The sequence below is a fragment of the Corvus hawaiiensis genome, chromosome 9 (assembly GCF_020740725.1).
Source record: "Corvus hawaiiensis isolate bCorHaw1 chromosome 9, bCorHaw1.pri.cur, whole genome shotgun sequence".
In the NCBI taxonomy this organism is placed as follows: domain Eukaryota; kingdom Metazoa; phylum Chordata; class Aves; order Passeriformes; family Corvidae; genus Corvus; species Corvus hawaiiensis.
This window is the reverse complement of record NC_063221.1, coordinates 26,852,407-26,863,924: the sequence shown is the minus strand read 5'-3', so window position 1 is coordinate 26,863,924 and position 11,518 is coordinate 26,852,407.

Sequence of the window (11,518 nt, the reverse complement as noted above, 5' to 3'; positions counted from 1 at the left end):
AATGCTGTCACTTGAATAAAAATCGGCTGGACCGAGTATAAATTATTTGTGAAGCAGAGAGGCTGCGGGCGAGCGCTCGCAAACTTCCCTGTTAATTAAATCTTAATCCACGGGTCGCAGGAAGCGGCGGAGCTGTAGCAGCGGCTGCTGTACATACAGAGGGACACGTTCCGGAGTTATATTAACTGCACTCGTGTTTAATATGAATCAGCCCTAATCCACAGCATAATAAAGATCAAATTAGACTAACCATTTAGTAGCGAAATGACATTCCTTCACCTAAAATGAACCTCCCCGCGCCCTGCTCGCTGCGAGGCAGCCTCGGCAGCCCGGCCGGGCGGGCCGGCGGCGGGGCCCCGGCTCTGGCTGAGCCCAGCGGGCTGAGCGAGGCCGCGGAGTGGAGCGGGGGGGGCCTTTTCCAGGCTGGCCAGTTTATTTTTCAGCCTGAGGGGGGAATCCCCGCTGCTCTTCCACGCTTTCCGGAGCCGCCTCTTCCCCGTCCCGCCTCAAACCCGGCTGGCTGCCGAGGCCCTGGGGATGGAGGAGGCTCGGAGCGGGGTCGCATCGGTTCTCCCGGCTCCGGCCCGGAGTGTCCCCTGTCCGCTGCTGGGGCCACGGGGGACACCCACGGCAGGGAAGGGTGGTGGTCCTGCTTCCACTAGGCGCCCTGGTCAGCCAGGGCCGCTCCAGCGGGGACAGCGATGGGTTGTTTTACTGGAGACCGAGGAGCGAGTCCCGACCCCTCGCTGTCTTGCCCGCGGCCCCGGGAATGCTGCGGCCCCGCTACCGCGGCTGTCCCGGGACTCGCCGCCCGGTTTCCCAAGCTGGAAAGCACCCCGCAGCCCGGCGCTGCCCGGAGAGAAGGGACGGGATGGGATAGGATAGGATGGGATGGGATGGGATGGGATGGGCCGGGGCGGCCCCCGGTGCCCCTCACCGGGCGGGGCGGCCTTTGTGCCGGTGCTGAGCAAACACAGCTGCCGCCGGTGGCAGCGCTTGAGAGAACGCGGCTCTTACCGTCCCACCCCTCGCCCCCGCTCCCGGACATCCCTCCTCCGTGCTGCCCTGGGCGGGGGGGTAGGCCAGGTATCCATCCCATCGCTCCCGGGCTGATCTCATCGGTGGGAGCGCAGCGCCGGTGTCAGGCACACGAACTTCCCACGTCCCCCGGTGAGGGGACACCTCTGCCTCCTCTCACGATGCGGGCATCCCCCCCGTGTTGTCATAACATCCCCATGGCAACTGCGGCAATTACTTCTATGCCAGAACAACAATAGGAAAGTATTTTAATATATTTAAATGTGATTAAGCATGTGGAAGAAACGAGGAGGAGCAGCTCCGTAGGACGAGCGGCGGAGGCTTCCAGGGAGCCCCGGGGGCTGCAGCTCGCCCGGGGCAGCAGCGGCACGTCTGGGACTCAACAGATGGAAGCGAGCGAGGGACGTTCAGTTACAACGAGAGAGGAACAGAGTGTTTTACCGTTTTCTGCTGCCTTTAACACCAACTGAGGCACGTGAAAATTCATTCCGTTTTCCACCTCTTGGATTTCAACAAAAGTACTAATACACTGTTTCAAAAGAATACGTTTCCTCTGTTACTCTTGCTTTCCAGTTTCCCCTTTATTTTTCTCTACCTTTTATTAGGGAAAAAACAAAAAACCCCCACAAACCCGCTGTTAGCTGTAAGTTCGGAAAATAAAAAGCACGAAAAAAACCCCTGAAACTGCATGAGGCTGGTTTGTGTTTCATCTCCAAAAGGAGCTTCTTAGAAAAAAGAACACCCCGTCAAAAAAAAAAAAAAAAAAAAAAAAAAAAAAAAAAAGGGGAAAAAAAAAGAGAAAAAGATAGAATCAATTTTACCACATGCTTTAACCTGAAAATTATTCCTTTTCAGCCGCTACCCCTCATTTCTATGTTTTTAGGGAATCTAATAACCAACGGAAGAGATGTTCCTGACCCAGGGAGCCACGGGCGCTGCTGGGGCGGCGGATGATATCCAGCGAGAGCTGCTGCTGCCTTTCCCCGGGAGCGGCCGGGGCTCGGCCAGCGGAGCCCCGGGAGCCGGGCAACCCACCTTGGCCTTGAATTCGCGGTGAAATTGTGTGGCCGGTTGCTGGATTTGGTGGGAATTAGAGTGCGGAGGCAAAGGAGGGTGCGGTGTTGATGCGGGGGAGGTGGTGTTAATGCGAGTGACCTGCTCCGGGGTAGGAAGAGGTTAAAGGGTGCCGGGATGAGCTGGCTCACCCTGGCTGACAGCGGTGTGAGCTGAAATCGCTGGAGATACATTGGCAAGAAATTCTGGTGCTGGATAATGCCTAAAGGTAAAAGAAGGGTGGAGAGGAGGGAAAGGGTGAATTCCAGAACAGAGCAAGGGGCTGACAGGGTCTTAGGCTCACAAGAGCTAATGGAGAACTGGGATGCACTATTAAGGACTGTGGAAATTTAGGACTCGCTAAAAGAAGATTTGGTGTCTGTGTTACAAGACTCAGACGAAAACATGTCACTTGCTATGCAATATATAATACAATAGTATATATATAATATGTGTGTATATATATATATATATATATATATATATGCCTTTCTTGAGGGAGCCTTTAAGACTTGATTAGACTCTGCACAAGCTGAGTAAGCTGGTCCTATGTGGTGGGATTTACATTTCCAAGGAAATGATGAAAAGCCCCTAATTTCAGATTACTATTATCAGGTGCTGCACAGAGATCAGGAGGCTCAATTACATGAACACTCAAATACAGGCCAAGGCCTGAGCAAGTGGCTGTTGGTGTAGAATGGTGATGGGTGTTTTTACAGTGACACAGTGATTGCTCATGTGGAAGCAAGTACATCAAGAGAGATGAAAATGCTGAAAAACCAGACTGTTACTGATAGTCTTCACTGGAACTGGCTGTTTGGTAAACATTTCTAACCATAATAAAGTCTATTCTGAGGCCTGTTCAACCTAAATGCTGGCATAAGCACATGTTCCTCTTCACTCCAGGTGTGAATCTGGCAGATGTGGACAAGGGCATGATGAGACACCTGCCCGGGGGATAATTCTGTTTGGAATGCTGTTTTGTGCAGTACTGGATTTACCTGTATGTGGGAGATAAAGTCTTATCTTAGGTTTTATCTTAAATCCTTGCAAACTCTAAACTACAGGAGGAGAGCCCTGTTTTGATGGCCTGGAAGAGCAAAATCTTGTCATATAGTGGTTTGTGGATTAATTTTCTGTAAGAGATGGTGATGTGTGGGATACAGTCTGGCTTGTGACTTCACACAGAAGCTCTGCCTAAATGAAATCTGTAATGCAGATCTGTGAGGGGTAAGGATGGCTCTACTGGCATGTTCTCAATGTGACATTGCAGCTAGTATGGATTCAGAGAGGGGATTTTTTTCTGTTTTATATTCCCTCCTTTCTTGTTTTGCATCTTCTTAATGTGCTGTAAAGCTTATAAGAGTTATGCTAAGATTGTTTCTAAAAATTTAATTTTTTTCCCCTCAATACATGAATGCATAAAAAATGAATCAGTAAAAGCATAGATGAATTTCAGAAAAAAGATATAGAAATTCCTTGAAAGCAGGTTACCCAAAGTCTTATTACCCATCAATAGTTACAGATCTGCCATACATATCCTCAGAAAGTATTTGCCTGTTTCACTAGGAAAATATAATAGATGGGCAGGATCTGTGCAAATTTTTGTAGGTTTGTGACAGCAGGGCAGGCTCCTGGGGGGAAGAGGGAAGTGGAAAGGAAACCAGAAACAGAGAGTGGATCTTTCCATGTGGTCTGACAGGCAGATGGAAAGCATGAATTACAAAGGCTTTTAAAAAGATCTGCTTGGGTTTTATGTTTACAGAGAGATTTAACAAGACTGGCTGGCCTGAAAATGCTGAGGTTGTTGCTAAAATCAGATGTTTGGAAGTGAGATGGGGTACTAGCCCTGGACCAGGATACAGGAGAGGTTCACAGAAATTCAACAGGACCGGAGCAGGGTCAGCAAGGCAGGGTGCCTATAAACCATTCAGGAGATCCTGAAAGGGGCTTAAAGGTCAGCAGGACCTGGAGTCAGGGGAAGGAGGAGGGTATGACTCTTGCTAAGGGGGGCTGGATCCAGATAGAGACACAAGCCTCCAACCAGGAGGAGTAACAGCAGCAAGAGAAGACAACGACAATGAGCTGGGATTTGTGCAGGAGGGACTCACCGAGGAAACAGCTTTATAGGGAACAAAGGTATCAAAACATCACCTTGCTTTCTTGTAAGTGGGATATGGGATATTGATTTCCTCTCATGGCTTGGGGAAGCCCACGGTTTACCTTGGGTAGAACCTATGGATTTCCTCAGTTTTCTAAATCTCCTGCTTGCAAGGTTAGCCATAGATATTTACAGCTAAATGAATGGGGCAGGTAGGGGAGATTATAACTTGGAGAGCCTCTGCTTTGTAAGGGAGAGTCAGATATCTTATTCTGGCAGGAGAATTTAATTAAGGGCCTGTTCAATAGGAGTAAATGTCAAATGATCAGGCACACAGGACTAAAATTGCAATGCTCAGTCTAGTGTGCTAGAATGTGTGCTATGAGAAGCCTGGCTTTTTTTCTGCTTAGAAGGACGGATTATGTTTGATTTCTCTAATAATTCTTTTTATCCACATTATTGAAGCTTTACTTTGACACAGAGAAAGTAATCTTGGTGCAGTAGGGCCAAGAGTAGGAAAATTGCTCCAGTAGATTTGGCACGGAAAACATGGCTCCAGGCTCTCATAAAAATCTGCATCCTTCTCCATGAAAGCTTCACATGCACCAGAAGGGACCAGAAAGATGTTTTCAGGGTCTCTTTTCTACAATAATTATGTTACAGCGTTCTTCCTGTTCAGTGGGGGAAAAGGATTTCAAAACACTAATTGAATTCCTATTTTCAGATCCATTGGAAAGTGCCTGGGAACACAAGAATTGGTGGTAGCATAAAACTTCCTGGATTTGGGGGAAAATTAGTCCATCATGTGGTTTACAAACATAATCTGTTGCCCAAAGTGTACCAGATGAATGAGTTAGCCCAGCTCTAATTTACTGGGAGTGTAATGGTTTCAAAATGCTCAGGATGTACCCCACACTCACGCCAGGCACTTGGAGAAGCTGGTAAAGGCACTGCCACAGGTGTCACCATTACTGAGGTACTTTCTGAGGGTTACATGGAAAGGTCTCTGGATTCTGATGCCAGGCTGAAATCTTAACTTGCCCTGTGCACCTTTCACTTGGGCTTCCTAATCTCCCTCCTGGGAGAGGGCTCAGCAGGTTTTCAGTACCTTGGTCACTGAAAGAAGAACTGTGTTGTCTTGGCAAGCAAGGACACACACATAGGTCTTGGATGTGGAAAGGGCTTCCAACCTGTGTGGGATGAGGATACCAATGTGCTTGGCTGGAAGGTTTGTTTCTAACTAGAATCAGGGCTGGCAAAACTCAGGTCTTGAGAGGGAAATGGCTCTGCTAAGATAGAAGTCTATGCTGATGAGTGATAGGTGTGCTCTTAAACAGGGTCACAAGCGGAGCTAAGGCTGTTCAAGGAGCCTCACAGCCTTTTTATTTTACTCCTCATCACTGAAATGTCTAAGGGAAGTTAGTCCTGATAAGATGGGCTGAACTGAACAACAGCAAATGATGTTCTGTAAACTGTGAAAAGCTAAGACTGACCTGGTGAAGTCATTGGTAAAATGTCTGGTTTTCCTGGAAGCCTCAGCAGGGTGGATGCTGCAGCTGATGGACATTGATGATATTGGACAGTGGCTCTCTCATTAAGAAATTGCCTGCTGGAACTGCCTCCAGCCATCTGGTATCCAAAATGCAACAGCAAAAGGGATCACGTTGGTGATTTTCAGTAAATGCTTTGCCCAGAGCCATCTTTGTTGACTGTCTCTATTGTTTTGCATATGTTTATGGTATTGTGAATCTATTTTTTTTCAGCCTTAATTGAAAGACATGCTTGTTCAGTTCAAGGATTAACTTCACTATAACAGAAAAGAAATTTGTATGAAATTTTTATTCTTAAGAACTTTTCTTTGGACAGATCCTCAGATCATATTTTAAATTTGAAATATTTGAAAACTTTTGACCCTCAGGCTACTGTCATGCTTCCCCCCCCCCCCTTTTAAATTGTCATACAAATGGCTACTTTTGACAGTTCTGCTATTTGAGTTCTGAGCATTCCAGTTTTGGAAAAATAGGTTGTAGCTGATTTTCTTAAAGCTTTTGAAGGCTTTATGAGCAACAATAACAATGAAAATATTGGTGTATATCACTGTGGTTGGTGCTTTTTGAGTTTTATTTTGCCACATATGTCAATGAACTGAGAGCCTCTTTTCCTCTCAGTTTTATTTGTGGTGTAAGTGGGGCTCTCAGATGTTACACTCAGATTCTGGAGTCGCTTGTGCAAAAGTTGCCTTTGTTTCTTCATAGTCCCAAGCAGAGAATACTGTCTGGATTCAGGATGCACAGAACCAAAGTGCTTCCTGAGGTAGCAACCTGCTGCTGGTGCTCAGTGGGTGTGAGCTCCAGGTCAGTTCTGAGATTAATCTGAAGATGAAATGATTTTGAAGCAGGTATAACTGATGTTTCAGCTGAGTGTGGTACACTGAAAGTCAAGCATAATAACTTCTTATCTCCAGTCTTTTGAAAGGTACAATTATCCTTTATCTTTGCAGGTTGGTTTGTTTAACTTTCACTGGATTATTGTCATGGAATAAGAATGAGATACTGCTACTTCAGAGCAGCACTGGGACCTTGCAAATGAAGGAAGCTGTGAGGTTTTGTAGTGAAAACTGCTCATGGGTCTCTGAAGATTTGGCTTGTGTACTAAATTCTGCTGCTGATTTACCAACACTGTTTGACCTTGAGCTACTCAAAACAATTTATTATTTTTTAAAAAGTGACTGTTAATATTGACAGTCTCCAGTTTCAGTGAGAGACACACGAGACTTGAATTGCAGACTTTTGTACTACTTGAGTATTTATTTTTAATAAGGGTCCTAATTAAGTGTGCAATCTCTGTAGCAGGAAAGCTCTCCCGGACTCCGTCTTCATTCATTAAAATGTGTCAAATTCCTCAGAGTTTAGAGCAGAGCTCTAACAATGGCAAAAGAGACCCTGTGTCCTGAATATATACTAACATGTGCCAAAGAAGATGTTTGTTAATAAGTACTTGTGCAGTGATAAAGTACAGCAACAAGGGGGTTATACATTTCCTCACTTTCTGCTACCCGAGCAGAGCCCCTGACTTCACTCAGGAAGCTACGCTGTTGTGAGACATGGAAAAGTAAAATACCCTCTGCTTTATACTAAGTCATTCCAGCTCTGTCTAATTAACACTTCTTAGTGTTAATTGTAACCCCCTGTTCTGTGTTTTTCAGGGATGATATTTCCCAAGCAGTGCTGATGAAATGTCAGGCAGAGGTAGTAATTTTGTTTTCCTTGCTATTATAACATTGTGCCATAGATATAGTTATATACAGAGATATATGCCAATCAAGCAGCAGAGCAAACAAGATGAAGAAGTAAAAATCTTCTCCTTAGAGAATTTCTTAGGCAGACAATGAATTATGAGCTCTTCTCTGCCTAGACAACTTGCAGTGATAACAGCTATTCCTACTGGCATTTCTTGCTGCGATTAAAGAAAAATGAATAATTTTAGATGGCTTGTTCTATTAAATCAATAGATTTAACAGGGTGGAGAGGTGGAGTACAAAAATAAGAATTTTTTTTTTTTATAATCTGCAGAATCCTATAGGCTTCTAACATTAATGCTACAGAAATACCATTGGCCAGTATTTGCAGAACAGCATTTAATGAACAATAAGGACCTTAAGGTTGTTGGAAAGGGGGAAATCCTCTTGGCAGTCTAGCAAACCTACCTACCTTGGCTTTGTAGCCTGGAGTAAATGGCAGAGTGCTTTAAGAAAGTGGAAGCATGAGAGTCACTGTTAGATCATCCCCCTGGTGCTGGCAGCGCTGCAAAATGATTGCAAAAGACAAGGAAGAGAGTCAGAATATGAGGCCATTGCACGTCATTGATGTTTAAGTCGGATTTTTTTCCTTTGGAATACCACTCAAAAATTGAAGGTGGAGTTTGGTCTGTGACAAGAGAATGTGCAGCAATTGTTGTGTCATCCAAATAATCCTGTGTGTGATGGTAGTCAGGAAAGTATCTGTGATAGCTCTGTATTTTATGAGCAGGTAAAACTGACAGAGAAATCTGACTGAAGATACAATCAAACCAACCAACCAACCTCTTGTGATGAAACATGGAAAAGAAAAAGGCCAGTATGTGAGTGGCAGCTGTGAACTGAAAATACAATTTCCAATAACTTCTGTCACATCCTGTACAATTAAATTAATAAGATTTTAACTTTTTTTTTTTTTTTTAATTGGAACAGGGTCCTAAATTTAGGCCTACCCCTAGTTTTTGAAACACTTCTCTGTTTCTCTGTGCCATCCATGTAACACTTGACCTTGCAAAAGACTTGATGGCCCAGTTGAAATGCTGGAAGTGCTTTGACAAGTTATCCTTGGGAGACTACTGGTGTTTATAGCGGGGTGGCTATTTTGTACGGGTTTGTGCTATATTTCTAAACACTGGGGAGGAGGAAGGCTGAAATCCTCTTTTGCTGGCTTCTGTCCAATATAACAAAGGAAAAAATTTCAAAACAATGTTTCTTCTCTATATTGAGATGCAATGACTTGCTTGTGTAGTAGAGATTATTTTAAAGAATGGCAAAACCCCCTCTTTTTGAAGAAGCCACATGGCAGTTGTTTAATCATTATAGGCTTTTGCTTTATGTCTAAAGAAATTATTAACCAAATGGTCAATTCACAGATCTGTGTGTGAAGTCCTGGCTGAGTTCAGTGACAGTAATCTCTGTGTGTGCATGTATACACACATAAATATGCCAGTGTATGCACTTATCTCTATAGATCTCTTACCCTTGTGAATTCATTTACCATTTGTAGTTTCTTTACCAATTAAATTTTCTAACACAGCAGTTCCCTCTGCATCATGTCACGCATGCTGACTATGTGCTGATTTAAGGTTGAGGATAATTTAGCAGGGCTGCTGATTAGGGCAAACTTATTCTCAGGAGATCAATGAGAAATGGATGTTTTGTGATGAAGTTTGTTTTGTGTAGATTAGAAAGATAATGATACATATGCAGATTAGAATGGGACATTAAAACCAAAACCATCATGTGTATGAGCTCTGTGAAAGCCACACTGCAAAGATAAGACATGAAATCATGTAGTAGACCACATGGCTCTGTGTCTGAGATCCACTTTTAAACTTGAAATGCCTGACCTGACCTTGTGGACTCTTGTGTTATTTCATGCACATGAATGGTCTCAGTGACTTTTACACCAACGTGTTTCCCATATCTTGGAAAATTTTGCAGTCTATACAGTACAAAACTGCTTTTTTTCCCTGTCTGCCTTGGACAGCTCCGAGCATTCACCAAAAATTCAGTAAAAAAGAGTTACAACTCGCCTTGTTTCCTGTTGATGTTGAAAAGCAGGTGAGTATTGGCATAGTAAAGATGCTGCTTGAACATGGAAAGGCTGTAGGCATTTCAGCACAGTAGAATTGCTGGTCAAGAGGAAAGTAATTATAATTAAGAGAAATATAGCTGAGAAAAAGAGTGTGGGGTCTTTTAATTTAATAAGCTTTTCTGGGGTATCTCATGTTGTTTTACTGGCCTTGATGAAGAACTGAGAACGAGACAGCAAAAGTCACTATTCTCAATTTCCTTCCATCCTTCGTCCAGTTTTCTTGACGACCAAGCAGGTTTGAACAAGTGCAAGCCAAGGATTCCTTATCCTTCCAGAATTGCACCCCATTTTATAAGGACTTGCAAAAGGGATGCTCAATAAGCATGTTGTATTTCATCTTATTATCTGGAACTCTGTCAAAATGAGAGCTGACTTATTTAGGGAGAACCATTCCTTACTGAGGAAAAGTAATGGTTTTGACAGATCATGTAATACAAGTCTCAGGGTTATCTACCAATAACCTGAAAAACCTTGTGGTCACGAATTGTATAAAATTAAGGTATTGTGCATATCTGGTCCCCATAAGTTATCTATTCTGAGTTAAGTAAAAGTCACCTCAGATCACGTTTTTCTCCAGCTTTCCATTACACTTCTATTGTTTTAAAAAGTAATTTTATTTATTTATTCCATTTATTACAAATGGATTTCATTTTTCTCCCTCTATTCAAGAATCACAAAATTAGAAACCTGTGTTCTCAGAAAATACCATTTAATAAAGAGGGCCAAAATTAAATAAAAAAAAAATCCTTGAATCAAAGAACAGTTTGGGTTGGAAGGGACCTTTAAAAGCCATCTAGCCCAACCCTCTCCCTACAATAAGCAGGGACATTTTCAACTAGATCAGGTTGCTCAAAGCTCCATCCACATAGATGGGCATCCACAGTCTCTTTGGGTGACCTCTTCTGGTGTTTCATCACCCTCATTGTAAAAAAAAAAAAAAAAAAAGATTCCTTGTATCTAGTCTGAATCTACCTTCTTTTAGTTTGAAACTGCTACTATAGGTCATATTAAGAAGCCTGTCCCATCTTTCTTATAAGCCCCCTTTAAAATTTCTTCAGATATTTCACAGTTCTATAGTACTTAGGTCCAAGGGAACCAAAATCCCAGAATTTTGGAGGACTTTGGATCTGAGCATTATAGTTCAGACCTTTCATACATATATATATAATTAAATATTATTGTTGTAATCCAGTGTTTGGTGTTTTATTTAAATATCATTGTCATGAGAATATTCTAGCCAGAAACTGTATGCCATGTTCTGGACAGAAGGCTTTTAATGAATATCTCGTAATCTCACCAAAAAAGGATTTATTTTTTGTCCTCCTACAGCAATACAATTTTCTCCTCCACCTATTTTAATTGGCACTTCCGTCTTTAGCAGAATCTCTTCATCAACTCTGTCCTTTGCTCTGGCTCTTAAGCCTCCAGCCCTTCTCTCTAAGTTAGGTAGCAGATTCCTGTGGCTGCACGTGATATACTTTTCAAAGTGTCTCCTACCTCATTGCTGTTAAAATCCCTTTGAAAGAAATCCTACTAGGCACTGTTTCTTCAGCGCGTTGTTTCCTGAGATCCAGTTACCAAGCACTGTTGCAGGATGCTTGAAAGGGCTCAGGAAGCAGCTTCTCTCCTGAGAGGGACTTAAAGAGATGATTAGGAGAATGCAGGAGGTTTGTAATAGTAGTAGTGTCTCCTAATCCTCTTTGTTTTAACAATCATGTCTAAAACTTTAAAGGTGCCTGCCGAGCTCTTGTTCAAATGTCAGCAGTGGAAGTGCAGAGGTTAAGGGGTGTCCCCCTTGCAAGCAAATGCAGAAGAAAATGGTGTGGTTTGGGCACCTCATTGCGACTCAGGCAGGTTGGGGTTAGATTTCCTGTGCTGCACAGAGCTCCTGTGGGCTCAGGGGGAGTTACCTGGGACACAGGTGTACTGTGTC